The 14,669-nt window shown below is 55.2% G+C and overlaps 1 protein-coding gene across 2 annotated transcripts in view; it reads right to left on the bottom strand.

Annotated features, from left to right (window-relative positions):
- Ndrg1 (N-myc downstream regulated 1) overlaps nt 1-11,363 on the bottom strand; it is a 51,584-nt gene extending 40,221 nt beyond the window's left edge. For both annotated transcript variants that reach the window (XM_027950407.2, XM_027950416.2), the window contains exon 1: nt 11,225-11,363. The gene's annotated coding sequence lies outside the window, so the exon portion shown is untranslated. The remainder of the gene's footprint in view (nt 1-11,224) is intronic.
- Between the last annotated feature and the right edge of the window lie 3,306 nt (nt 11,364-14,669).

Genomic DNA, 14,669 nt, shown 5'->3' with positions numbered 1-14,669 from the left:
AGTCCAGCCTGCGATGCTGACTGATGGGCCCCTGGGAGGGTGGGACTTGGGCAGGCAGTGACATCCCCGAAGCACACTGCCTGCAGCTTCATCTGGGAGCTGGACAGACAGACATTCACTCTGTAGTCAACAGTCAAGTTGGAAAAGGCAAGTCACTGCCAATACCTGGGTGCAGGACCATGGGTCCTGGGGAAAGCCTGAGTGCACAGGCACTAGGGAAGGAGAAGCCAGCCACAGGAGGGGGCTGGCCCGCCTGGCTCTCGGACCCTGCACCTCATGGGAACAGCCTGACCTCACTGCTGCATTTCCGAGTGGGAGCCTGGCCCCCGCTGCCCAGGCCTCTGATGCCATGTGGGCAGAGAGTGTAAGTCTCTGAAATCCCAGCCCCGGGCTCCTCTGCAGAGCCAGCTCCTGGGCCCACAGGGACATGGGAAAGTCAGAGGCCAGCAGCAAGAGCAGGGCCACTCGGCTTCAGGCCCAGGCCAGCACATGGCATTCCGTGGGCTGCTCCTGCTCACCTCTGGGTGCTCTGGTCTGCAGCCACAGCATGATTGTTCCCCAGGGGATAACCACCCCCCAGGAATGCCTTTCTGCGGCCTTTGGAGTAGGCTCCAGAACATTCTGAAAACAAAGTCAGTTTTATATCTGTGAGCATTCCTGGCAGCTGCCCACTCGGAGGCAGGAGGCCTGAAAAGCCAGGGTCTGTGAGCCTTGCTAACTCAGCATGTTCAGGGTCCCGAGACCCTGGCCCGTGGGATGCCTCGCCTACACAGCCCAGAGAGCCTTCCAGAAGTTCAGGGTCCTGCCAACACCAACTCCCATGATAAAAGGGAAAAGACTGCAGGAGTCACAGGGGCTTCTGAACCTCCCTGTTCAGCAGAGGACCTAAGGGGAGGCCAGGCTCTCCACTATGCCACTGGGGGGGGGGGGGCCTGGGGCTGCCTTCAGCTGCACCTGTGAGCTCTGCTGAGAGGGGGCTCACCTGCCCTGTTCCCTTCTCCACCTCTAGCTCCTGGCACATCCGTGTGCCCGGCCCAGCAGGACTCGACATTCATTTAAATCCCATTTTTCTTCTATTTTTTGCACGCTAGAGATGGAGCCCAGGGGCACTCTACCATTGAACCACATCCCTAGCCCTTTGCGTTTTTTTCACTTTGAGACAGGGTCTTGCCAAGTTACCAAGGCTGATCTCAAGCTTGCAGTCCTCCTGCCTCAGTCTCCTGAGTCACTGGGATTACAGGCATGTACCACCACGTCCAGCTTAAATCCTCTTTTAAATTGCCACTAACCCACGAGAGCAAAAGGCCTTGAAAACTCTTCTACATCTGTAAGGACTCAGCACATGCTGTGGTTCAGCCCAGTTTGGTCAGATTTCTGTGGCTTCTAGAAATTTCCATCATATTTGAATATGACATCAGCCTCCACAGCTTCCTCCTCCTCCTTCAGAATGGAAAGGAGAGCAACTTCAGCCTCTGCTTCCCAAACACACATGGGGAAAAACCCTTTTACCTCTTTTGACCTGGCTTCCCATAGCACAGGAGGCAGTGGCTGGCTGGCTCTTAAATACCAAGTCCTTGTGAATCTGCTCTTTGGAGCTGGAAGGGCCTCATCTGGCAGAGACCCCCAGTGTGTATCTCAGTTAGGACTGACTTGGTCCCAGGGCACCTCCAGCAATGTCTGGGGCACTTTTTGATTGTCATGACTGGGGGTTGCTACTGGTTCCTAGTGGGTAGAGGTCAGGGATGCAGCTGCCCAACCTACCATGCCCACAGCAGTCTCATGACAGAGTTATTTGACCCAAAATGTCAACAGTCCCTGACTGACACCCTGGCCGAACCAAAGACTCTGACATCCACAGTGGGACTGGATAAAGCAGAAGAAAGGTTGTTCGTGTATCTCAGGGACAGATACTGTGGCCTGTGTGCTCATAAACATAACTACCTTGGGGGTGGGGTAGAACATCTGCCAGGTTTGCCCCTCTAGGTCACTGCCCCCAGGAACAGGCCTGTGTACACCTGGGGCTCCAGCAGATGACCTCTGCCCCTTGAACTCTCCAGCTGCTGGGGTCCAGCATATGGTCAGCCTGCAACAGGCCAAAAGAGGGCAGCTGTCCCATCTCATTCCCTGGGCTATGGCCAGTCCCACCAGCCCCTCCCCCATGTCTGATGCCCCAACCAAAGGACTTGCTAAACTTTATTTTCAGATATTTTTGTCCAAAGGAGATGTTGTAACGAAGATCGAAAACAGATTTTTAAAAAAGAGGTGCTTTGGATGCAGATGGGGACAGGGCATGGAACCTCCCCCGCAGCTGCCCTTCTCCCCTCCTAGGACCTGCCCACCCACCCTGCCCTGCACCTCCAGAGCTGCCCTTGCAGAGCCCCTGAGCCCCAGGAACCCAGGCCTCAAGGCTGTAGCCTATCAGAGGTTTCCTCCTGTGTTGGGTTCTCCAGCACCTAACATGGGGCTGAGACAAAAGCACACTTTGTTGATGGGGACCTACTGTGTGACAGGTCTGAGGATTCCGCCTTGAACAAACAGCCAGTTCCTGTCCCCACAGACCCAGTTCCTGTGCCCCTGGAAGCCTCCCTTGGGTTCACTTAGCAGGTCTGCGCACTGACCGAACGTCCCTCAGCGGCTACGCTCTCCTGGACTGGGCAGATGCTGTCCTCACTATTGTGTCCTAGGACTCAGCACTACCGACACTTGGGGCCCCAGAGTTCTTCCTGATGGATGCTGCCCTGAGCATTCTCTGATATGTAGCCACCATCCCTGGCCCCACCAAACCCACCCCCAAGTCCTGACAGCTGAAGGTGCCTGTGATATGGCCAAACATCTCCAGGCACAAAGCAGACCTGGCTGGGAGGGGCTAACCTTGGCAGTGCCTGGCATGAAACGGCTATCCAGAGAAGGTCTGTCCGACACAGTTCTTATTTAATGTAGTTCCTTCCCCCGCCCCACATGCCCCACCACATCATTGCTGTCCCTTCACAGAGGAGGAGGCTGATCCATGGGTCTGATGAGTGTCCTGGTCACACAGGGTCATCTGCAGGACTGGCCAGGATGGGGCTAGCCAATGCATACTCTTGATTCTTCCCCATACTCTGCTTATCCCTTGGGATCGGTCACCAACCAAGAGCAGAGACCACTGAAGAACTCAGTTCCAGCACAAAACTCTACTTTGTGGTGCTTGATCTCCTTCCACCAGGAGGAAGATGCACTGGGTTGGGGCTCTGGCTGGTGCTTCTAGGCCCACTTCCCCACAGGGGCCACACTCAGTGGTCACATCCTACAGCTGACAGAGGCCACTTGGCCCAGCAAGTAACAGTGGACAGGAGGTAGGTGCTGGACTCCACCCCCTGCACCTCCACAGCTCCCTGTAGAGTCCTAGCTGTTGGGATCAGAAAGGGGCCACAGTGAAGTGACCAGCAGAGGCCCCACACAGCACCATGGATGGACACTGACTCCCTGCTCCACCTGCACAATGACATGGAGCTGCCACCCGCCTCTCCAAAGCTCTCCAAGGAGCAGACATGAGCCTTGGAGGCAGGGAATGAGGTCAGGACAGTCTCCTTCTGCTAAAACCCCACTTCAAAAACAGGGCTCAGGCCACCACAGTATCCCACAGACTGGCTGGCATCACCCTCTTCCGTCTCCACCTGCCCACTCAGAGGAATTCAGAAAACCCACATCAGAGCAGTGGTAGGCTGCTCCAAACTAACGGAAAGGCTGATGGGTCAGACTTGAGCATTGCCCTTCATCAGCATGTGACCCTGACCAAGGATCTGGGACTCTCTGACTCTGTTTGCTCATCTGAAATTGGACTTCATAACTCCTGCTCCCAGGAAGCAGCAGGGGTTTAGATAATGATGCACTGAAGCTGGCAAACTGCTGCTCAGTTAATCAGTGTACTTGTCTTCCCTGGTTGCCTGACAGCGCCGCCTGGGTACGTGTGGAGACAACCCGTGTTTTACACCGTTAGCCCCTACAGTGGCCCAGCAAGAGGGGATCACAGGGAAGATGTTTAGCAAATAGCACAGGAGTCTCCAGCCTTCATTGAACTACCACCATGTCTCTTCCTCACCAGCAACGGCCATCAACAAATGACCAAGCCCCAGAGGGCTGTGCAAATACCTCTCCATTGCACCAGACCCCAGAGACCATCAGAGATTCACAGGAACTCATGGGTTCCAAACCAAGCCAAGACCAGGATCTGCCTAAAGACAAGCATGTGACCCCAAGACCTGGGAAGGCAGCGGCAGAGGTGTCTTGGGGAATCTGAGACCACTCGAGAATAGTTAACCAGTTCCTATGGGAAGGAAGGAACACACAGACTGTGATTCTCAGAAAGCCTCAGTCAATACGAGGCATGGGGGTGCATGCTTGAAAGCCCAGTGACTCAGGAGGCTGATGCAGGAGGATCGCAACTTCAAAGCTAGCCTTGGTAAGTTAGCAAGACTCTATCTCAAAATAGAAAACAAAAAATGCTGGGGATGTCACTCAGCAAAGGTAGATTGTCCCTGGGTTCAATCCCTAGTCATGAAAAAATAGGTTTTTAAAAAAATAACAAAAGGAGAAGGTCTTAAGTGGCAGGAGCACTGGCTTCGGAGTGCTTTGCACGGGAATCCTGCCATCTTACCACCTCATAACTCCGAACAAGGTCCTCTCTGGGCTTCAGGTTCCCCATCGGTCAGGAACGCACAAGGCACATTCCGTGGAAATTGTCTGGTGCACAATGAGTTGGACCCATGGGAACCACAGGAACGTGCTACACCAAGGCCAAAGGGCCACGCGCCCAGGACCCTCACAGGGCTCAGCTCAGCTGTGGCCAGGTTAACACTTCAGTTTCTCAGGCTCCTGCCTGTTAAGCCTGAGGTTTCCGCCTGGCTCTGTCATGCCTCCAACTCAAGCTATTTCTTGGAAACTCTCTGTCCTCTTGAGCAACTGCTTTTGGGCCCCTGGAATCCCTATGGGGTGGGACTGAGGGGCATTCAGCAGTGACAGCCAAAGGAGCCCCCTCTGTGGCACTAACTGAGCTCTCAAGTCTGCATTTGCTGCAAGCATCACAGCAGCCCAGAGCAGGGCGCCAGCGTGCTCACCGCCTACCACGCCGGCACTGAGTATGACACGCGCTGAGCCGGCAAGCTTCACGCTGGCACAGGTAGGAGCTACCTTGAAGGGAAACGCTGGCAATGACACCACGGTGCCCTGAACACACAGCAGACCTCCCTCCATCTGTGGCAGCGCAGCGTCCCAGGGCTGACTACACTTGGCCACAAGACGGTCAATGCATGTGGGTGGGTGGGACAGTCGTGCGTCTCCTTCCAGCCTGCGCAGTCACAGTCGCCGCTGAGCCACTGGGACCAGCCTCCACTTGGGGCAAAACCCATCTTAGCCTTCTCTATGCTCCCTTCACAATGCCCAGAACCGCCTCTGCTTTCAGTTCTCCCCCAGGTGCCCTCCTGACTTGGCAACTGCAGTGCTCTGAAATGTTCCCTCTGCACGGTTTCACTTGTTCGCCTCAGAGTCCCTGGGAAGGTAGGTAGTACCATGCCCAGTCTACAGACAGCAGCCCGAGGCTCAAACAGGAAGGACACAGGACTTCCCTGGGTCACAATGCAGACCCCTCCCCTCCAAGGGAAACGTCAAACTCCCTGGTTTGCCATGGGAGCAGGTCTGGGGCTTAAAGGAAGCGACCCACAGCCTTCCAGTGTTCTGCAATGAAGCCCAGAGGACCAACCTGGAGGGGACACTGGCAGCTTTTGCACTGATTGTCATCATCAGCCACCTGCCTGGATTTTGCCCCCTCAGTAACATGCCTGGTTTCAAAGCCACGTGAAAACCAGCCAGCGCTCTTTCTAGTACACTGGGCTCTTTATAGGACAGATCTTTAAAGGGCATGAAGGGAGGATCAATACCGCTCTTGCCTGACACAGAGACTTCCCCATACAGAAACCCCCAGAAAATTCCAGAGAACAGTTCCATTTCTGCATGACTCCAAGGAGGACCGCCCTGGGACGTGCCAGGATCACCAGCCTCACTGTGGAAACATTATTTGGCCGATTCTTTGCCAAAGAGATTCTGAAGCCAAGCTTCAAGGCAGGTCACCGGTTCTCGTGCTGTTTTTCGGACCTTTGGAAACAGGAGGCCCTGGGGAGGGTGAGGAGGTTGGCAGCCTTAACGCTCAGTGTTTTTCTTGTGTAATCAGCCAAGCAAACAGTATGGGTGGACTCGCTGGACCCTCAAGAAAGTTTCCCAACTAGAGAAAGGAAGAATTGAGATTGGGTTTTCAAAGTCTGAGAGAGAAATCAGGGGGAAAAAAAAAAAAGGTATAGGGTCATGGGCAGGAGACCTCCAGACTAGGAATTCCTAGGGCCTCTGTGCTCTGCATGGATCCTGAAACCTGGCAGGTATCACTGAATTGTTCAGTATTGAAAGACGAGACCAGAAATCACTGCAAGGAAGACAAACCCCAGCCCCACTCACTGTCAGATCACCAGCATGGCCTGCATTCCCTGGGTACCAGCTAGAGCTAAAACCAAATTTTTGCCTGTTCAACTGGAGCCCAGAACCCAGAGGTCAGGAGAGCAGCTGAAACACAATAGCAGGAAGAGGGAGGGTCTGGAATCCACAGAGGCCCACCCCCTTCTCTGCAGTACACGGACCTTCCTGGAGGTTCTCAGTGGAGTCTTGGCAGAGCCATTGGTTTGGCAGAGAGAAGACAACTGTCCAAGGGGCCAAGCCCAGTAACTGGAAGTCCGAAGGAGGACACTGGTCTCGTTAAAGGATTGTTCTGTGAATCTGCGGGACAGGCGGGAGTTGCACTGGATGGTCTGAGATAATTTGTTGAAATCACACAAACAGAGCCAGTGTTAGCCCAGGACGCGGAAATGGATCCCTCATACAGGGCCCTTTGTCCCCAGGATCAGATGCTGGCCTTGCCCACAAGATCCTTCCCCTAATCGCTGCTCCCACCCTCGGGAACGGCCCACCGGTCTTCCTGACACACAGTGACCCAAGTTATTCCCCTCACACTTGGAGTTTTCCTTTTGAATGGCATTAATGGAACACCCACCAGGGGCCAGGGTCTCCTGTGTTGGAGGAATGGAAAAGCAGAGAAGCAACCTAATCCACCGGGAAAACTCAGGTCACCCAACACAGGACCTTCCTTCTGAAGAAAGGAGGAGGGAAGACCAAGGGGCCAGGGCTCACTAGTCAGAGATGCTTAGAGTCACCTGTTCACAAGAATCCCACTTACATCCATATTTGGAACAGGGTGCTCAGAACCTTTGAAAGCCAAGGCAGGCGGAGGCGGGGAGGGAGCTGGGAGGAAGAGGACCTGCACCCCACCTCTCTTGGAAGCTCCAGAGGGATTAAAATGCACTCTTGTTTAAAGGGTTCCCCAGGCTGAGGTGGGGGAAGGATCAAAGATGGACTCCTGACAGGGCATTCACGTCCCATTAAAAGAGACTGTTTGTGGGCTCGATTTTGTAATCAGTTCCTATCCTTTTGTGGCAAGACTGACTCTCGGCCATTCTCCTCATTCGTGGCCTACCCTGGAGACCTCAGCTCCATACCAACACCCAACAGCAGCCCTCCACCTTCCCGTCGGGGCCTCAGTGTCCACCTGCTGTTTGTGCACTCTCCAGGGAACAAACCCGGCCACACACAGTAGGCCAGGCTCCTTAGCAGAGACTGCTCACAGCTCGGCTCCACGGTGAAGACAGGTTGGCAGGCATGCTTCGGACCAGACGTAAGCAGGAACCAGGAAACAAGTCCATCCTTGAAGGATGGGCTCAGGGGCCTTAAAGATGGCCTTAAAGGGCAACACAGGATTTGAAATGGCTAGGCCTAGCTCACTGCCTTGATCTGAACCCACTCATTTGACAGGGCAGTCTCCTGTCCAAGCCCCAGTTTTCTAACCTGAGAAGAAGAACATGTCCACGAGGTACATCCAGCATCGAACATCCACTAACTGCCAGGCCCAGAGGCCACAAGATGGCCTGTGTGGCCACTCCCTCCTTCCTCCTCTCCCCAGCATTCTGGAACAGTCTTCACGCCCTGCCTTCAGGGTACCTGGCAGTGAGTTCAGTCCAAGTCTGGCTCTAGCATGTGCAGGTGCTTTGAGTCCTGGGTAGGTTTAGAACAAGGGGCCCCAGACACTGCCTAGGACATGGTTCCAGAAGGCTGACACCCCTACTCAGTGTTCCCCACCTGCTGGGCACTTTTCTGTTTACATGGATCAGCTCAGTCAAGATTCTCATATCCTATTAAGGCTGTCATTCTCATCTTACAGACCAGGAAGCTGAGGCACAGGGCTGATTACCTCTCTGTACTTTCACTCTGGCCTGCTTTCTCCAGGCACCCCAACATGTTTCCAGGCCAAAGCACGAAGACTCTGACACCGACTGTCTGGGTTCAAAGTCTGGGTCTCCCACTCTTAGCCACATGGCTATAGTCAAGGCCTCTGACTCTCCTGGCTCAGTTTCCTCATCCACTTGCTGGAGATAATACAGCCCCGTCTTACAAGGATTGCAGGTGTTAAGGGGACGCCGCAGCTGCTCTGGAGAGAGAAGTCCCAACCCTGCTCAGCCTTCCTTCCTGCTGTGTCTGGCCCTGCTCCCTGCTAGGACCTTAGAGACTGTCACATGCTGGTTTTCCTGCTGAGCCACAGGCTCTTTGAATCATGCCTTGGATGGATGCTCTGGAGTTGGGTTCCAAGGAAGAAATACAGCTTTAGGCCATCAGGAAAACACAATGCCATCTTTCTGGCCCCTGTGAAGCCAGCTCGGGCCAGCAGGTTCCAGCCACCAGCTCTGCCATTTATCCTGGAAAGGGCAGCCCAACCAGTGAAGCCAACCAACACGGGCTGCAGTCCTTGTGCCTTTTCCACTCAACTGATTTGGCTAATCTCTAAACAGCTGATTTATACTTTTTAAAATATCCCCTGCATTCTGCCTCCCCTGCCTCAAAGTGCCCTGTCTACACACTTAGTGGAATGCTAATTTCATATTACCTCTCTACAGGAGACAGGCAAAGATCTAGTTCAGCCCTAACCAGAAGATCCTGAAATGGGCCTAGAGGGGGAGTTCTGGTTCTCACTTAGCTTTGGCACAAGCGTCCCTGTTTCTGGGTCTCACTTCCCATCGGCAAAGTGCAGAGAGGTCCATTACAAATCAATGGCTTGCAACTGCAGATTTGCTTGTCACTCTGAGAGAACTCTATCAGGAGAGGAGGCTCCAGTCCATGATCCATAGCCAAACATAACACCTCCACCTATACCTTCCTCCTTGGGATCCCACCTACTGGACCAGAGGGGAAGGGGACAGTCCACTCCCTGTTTATGGTTGGACTCTTCCTAGGTGCCAGATCCTGGGACAGCTGCCAGGCTCCAGGGTGAGGCAAAGTCCTCCTCCCCACCCTGGTTCTACTCACCCTCCTGGAGAGACAAGGTCCCACAAAGCTAAGAAGGTACAGGACAGGGGACAGCCCAGTGTCAATGCTTACACCTGAACATCCTCCCTTTGGAGTTTTTCATCACCAACTGGAACTACTCCCTCCCTGGCACCTTCCTTGACCCCCACCTGGTGCCATCCTGGCCAATCAGGCTCTGTGCCTTTCCTGCCAGTGCCCCTGCTGCTGGTGGTTGGCTAGCCCCTAAAGGCAGGCGGGGTTTCCCCCTCTGTACCTTGCTTCTTCCAATTCACATTTGTGAAACGCAGTGGAGACTCCAGAATGTCTAGACAGGAGGAGGCCAGGCTGGAAGGTTTGCCTTGAAGCTGCATTTTCATACCAAGAACAGGGCTTGTACTTAGATATCACGTTCCCTGGGTGGCGTGGAGGAAGGCGGAGCTGGCTGACTGGCATGTAAGGATGTCTAAAGCCCTTGTGTAGCCACTAGCTCAACTCTCAGTCTTCCATCTTCCCCGGGAGCTTAAAGGAACCAAACATACTGAAGTGCTCAGGACTCGGTGGGGAAAGGCTGTTCTGGGGACGAGATAACCCGGCCCTCCCTCCCCTACTCGCTGCTTCTAACACGCATCTCCCACGTTCAACCCTGAGAGGGGGCGCTGGGGACACGCTGGGACAGCTGACAGCTTGGGTCAACAGACGCGGGAGGAGGGGAGATGGCAGTGGTGAGGAAGCGGTCCCCTAAATCCCAGCTTCAGCTCCTAATCTGACAGAGGCGGTCACAGCGTGTTTTCCCTGGAGCCCTCGCGTTCCACACCCCTGCCCGAACCTCCTCCCGAGGCTGAATCAGAGACCGCGGCGATCTCCCGGGAACAGCCGAGCAATTCCAGATGTTCTTCCCGCTGGACCACAGGAGTGGCCGGCCAGAGAGACACCGGAGGGAAGGAAAGCGGGGGCGGGTGGGCGGAGGCGACAATGACGCCACTCCTAGCTGCAGTCAGCTCAAGGGCCGCCAGATACAGGCGCGACCCTTCGCGCCCAAGCTATCTCTCCAGCGCCGCCACAGCGCCTACCCCGGGCCGCCTCGGGGACTCACCCTGCCAGGCGGCGCTCGCTGACACTCGATCTCGCGCGTGCGGCACGCGCCGTAACACACCCCGACCCCCCCCCCCACCCCGCGCGCGCGCGCGCGCACACACACACACACACACACACACGCACCACCCAACTCAGGATCTGGATCGGCACCGCCCCTCATATCTACTCCGTTCCTGGCCCAGTCTGGAAACCAGACACACCCACTCCCCCTTTCCCAGCCTCTTCGCCAGCGCTGCTCACCCCTACCCACCCGCATCTACACCCGCGGCGCAACAGCTCCCTCCCCGGTCATCCTGACGCCCCCAGCCAACACACGCACACCTAGCACCTCCTGCGCTCACTTCCAGCACGCACGCGGGCCAACGGGGCCAGCGGTGCCTCTGGGAGGACCCCAGGAAGCGCGATTCAGGTGTTTCTGCGCTGGCTCCGCGCACGTTCGCCGACTCCCCAGGACCCCGTTTCTCCAGTTAGAAGAAAAGCGGACGGCGATCAGTCTCCCCCGCCCTTTTCTCCAGTCGAAACCCCTACTCCAGCGGTGCTGGCGCCCCAGAGTTCCTTCCCTCGCCCGCGCCTTTGGGTCACCATGCTCTGGCAGCTCCATAGCGCTCGCTCCAGAAGCCTGCGGTCCACAAAGGGCGGGCCAAGCGCCCCAACAGCACTCCCAAGAAACCCCTTTCTGCTGTCCCTGTGCCGGGGAGGAAGAGGGTGCCAGGCTTACCTAAATCAGAGGGAGAGAGGAAAGGAGCCGGTGGCTAGGGTGGTGGCGCAGCGTCCAGCGACAACACTGGGGAGAAGTAAGGATCGGCGCGCTCTCCGGTGCGACGGCGGGGAGCCGGGCGGAGGTTTGTTTATGTCCGGGCGGAGGGCGACTTTATAGGCGCCGCGGCGCCGCCTCTAAGCCTCGCCCCTCCCCTGCCTCCGCGCCCCGCACGCAGCGGGGACACACCCCTTTCCCGCTCCCGCCTCCCCAGGAGCCGGTCTGGGCTGGGGCAGTGCGCGCCGCGCCGGGTCCGCGGGAGCCGTCGCCTGTTGCGCAAGCTTCAGTAGGGGCGCGGCTGGAGGGGCCCCGGGGGTGAGCTCTGCTGTCCTCTGCAAAGTCCCAGAGGCCCGGGGCTGGGCGTGCACCGCGGGAGCGTGTGAACAGGGGTGCTGTGTGTGCTCGTGTGCGCGCTCGTGCGTGTGCATGTGGACTTCCTTGTGCCTCGGCGTGGCCGCTTGGCTCCCGTCTCTGCCTCAGAGTTTCTTCTTTAAAACGTCTCATCGCGCCACGCCCTGACATCCCTCTGGTGGACTCCTCCAGTTCCTTCAAGTCTCAACGCCTTCGCCCCTAGCCCCACCAGAGACCTTCCCATGGCCGCCTCCTCTGCTTCCTCCGACCAATTTTCTCAGACTCACACCAGACCCCTTCTGCTTCCCCCCAACTCTCCGCTGAAATTCTCGATCCCATTTAATCTCGTCCATCTTCTCTGCTGCACCCCAACGTTCCGCATCTCCCCTTCCCTTCCCCCTTCAAGTTCTAAGCGCCTCCGCCCGGCCCCGGTGGCCCCTCTCCCTGCCCCACAGGCGGACGGGAGGGAGCATCTCACCCTCACGCTGCCCCTCCTGGATGCTAGAACTTGCGCAGAGCTGCCTTTCCAACCCTAGTCTGTCCCACGGGCGGTGCTTTGTGTAACTGGCGCCTGCCTGCATGTTCTCAGGGACCAAAGAAAGCAGCTGTTCTCGTCCCCGTGAGCAGGAGAGAATCCCCTGGGTCCTGCAGAGCTTTTTTATTATTATTATTTTTTGAAGGTGGAAGCCACGGCCCCACCCTTTAACAGTTTAATCCGAATCTCAGGGAGTACAGACCGGGCACTGGGGGTTTAAAAAGGCCGCCCCTCTCCTGTCCTCTCCCCAGGTCACCTCTATGTGAAGCTAAGCTGAGAACTGCAGCACTGGAGAAACATCCTCTTATGAATAAAGGAGAAAGTGACTCAGCCTCGCCCAGTCACTGTCCCAAAGCCACCTACCTGCCTAGCTTGGAGCTTGCCACTGAGCCCCAGGCAGGCTCGGGTGCCCCTCCTTGACTCCTCCTACTGAATGGTGACCCCCTTTCCTCCACCAGCCCTAGAGACATTCAAAGGACCCATGGGAACTGGCTTTCTTCCTTGCCTCCTATTTGCCTTAACCTGCCCTGACCTTTATTTGGTCCTAGTGAACATTTATTGAACTGCAGCTATGAGCTGGTTCTGTTCTCAGCCTCTGGGAAAGGACTGAAGAGGAAAAACTCTTTCCTTCCAGAGCACAGCAGAGTAGAGCCCTCTGACTCAGTTTCCCCCACCCATACTAGAAGGTTGAGCTGAGCTCATTCATCCTGTGGCTGTACTGAGACCTGTTATGTCCAGGTACTGTTCTAGACCCTGGGGATGTAGGAATGAACAAATAGTTGGCATCCTTGGGAGCCATCCTGTTGTATAAACACCCGCCCCTCAGACCTGGCAGTTTGCTACCCACTTACAGACATCCATTTTCCCATAAGCTCCCCTGCTTTGGTTTTCAACAACACTTATGGAGCACTTAGGGGTTGCTACCCATCAAGGATGCAGTGTTAAGTTCAAAAGTGTGCAGGAGGGTGCCCCTTCCTTCAATAACAAAAGGAGCTCCTGCTGTGTGGGTTGAGAAGGGCATTTTGCCAGGAGAAACCATTTCCTGACCCTTTGAGGAAGACTTCCTTGGGGCAGTACAACCCAGAACTGCAGCTGGGAACCCTAAGGATGTTGCCAGTGGGGGGCTGGGTTTGTGCTTAGGAAGCCCAGACGAACTTCAGCACTGGAAAAAAAAAAAAAAAAAAAACAGTAGAGGAAAAACAGAAGGGGAGGGGAGAACTTATAGGTGGGGTAGAATTTCCCCAGAGTGGTGACATTTTAAAGCCAGAGTCCAAATCACCTTGGAAAAGTTTGAGGAAGGTGCCATTTGGATTCCACACTCCTCCCAGGAGGGCCAGCACAGCCAATTTTCCTTCCCTGTTGCACTTGGCTTTTCTTTCTCCCTAGCAGCAGAGGAAGTAGTTATCTCATATCCAGCTAAGGTTGCCATGCCTTAGGGAAAAAGACCCACTTAGGGCAACCCTGGGTACAAGGCAGGAGGAAGGTGCTCACCCTGCCGAGGGGTCACCCCGGGAACTGAGTGCTGCCTGCACATCCCCAGCCCCAGCCCGATGCAGCTGAGACAGCAGAAGCTGTGGAGTTGAATGTGGGTGCCACACATTGAGCTGTTTAAATTATTTCTCTTTCTCGCTGGTCAGCAATGGAATTAGATTTGCTTAGTAAATGTACATACACTGCAGCTCTATCATAGGGTGAGATTAGATCTTCTGGACTAATGTCCACTGGAAATTTCTAGTTAGCAACACCTTCGATTTTTTTAATGGCCTTAGGAATCACCTATTCCCAACCCTCTTTCATGGTGTCTGTGGGTATGTGGGGTTGCGAGAGACCCCCATGGGAAGCTGGCATTTGTGGGGAAGAGCATTGAGGTCTGCGGCCCCCCAAATCAGATGTCATTACTTATAAACGATTGTGCCTTGGACAAGTTACCATTCCTCTCTCCATGGAGGAAGAGGTGAGGGAAACCATCAGGACTTTTGACCAAAATTTATGAGCCAGCTGGTGCAGACTCATGTTCTTTTCCCTCCTGATTAAATGAGAATCTGACCCCCAAACCCCACACCTCTCTAGCTCCTGTACCAGGCTTGCTCAGGAGACTCTCTTTGCTTCAGCATCTGTCTCTCCCTCTTTCCTGGGTCATTCTGGTCAGCAAGTAAATATCCATCACAGTGAACGACCTACCCCGGATCAAGTCTCCCTGCAGCTCCTACGGACTGTTCACCCTCAAAATGGGCATCTGCATACTGAGTTCCACTTCCTCATCTCCTCTTCCTTTTCCTTTGCAGTGTGTGATTTAGCAAGTTCCTCTTGGACTGTTTGAATAATTCTACAAAATGAGTTAGGAAGACAACAGCCTCTCCCCGGCCAGCTTCCCCACTTCCCCTCCCCAGAAGCCTCCGGTTTCACCTCTCTGAGAGCCATCTTCATTTTATCTCTGCCACTTGCCAGCTCCATACTCTTGGTGGAGTTCAATCATTTTCTGCCTTGGCCTCCTTGTCTGTAAGATCCATATAATGTGGT

This window comes from Marmota flaviventris, chromosome 15, assembly GCF_047511675.1.
Source record: "Marmota flaviventris isolate mMarFla1 chromosome 15, mMarFla1.hap1, whole genome shotgun sequence".
Classification (NCBI taxonomy): domain Eukaryota; kingdom Metazoa; phylum Chordata; class Mammalia; order Rodentia; family Sciuridae; genus Marmota; species Marmota flaviventris.
The sequence above is the reverse complement of the archived record's forward strand: the minus strand, read 5'-3'. Positions and strand labels throughout refer to the sequence as shown.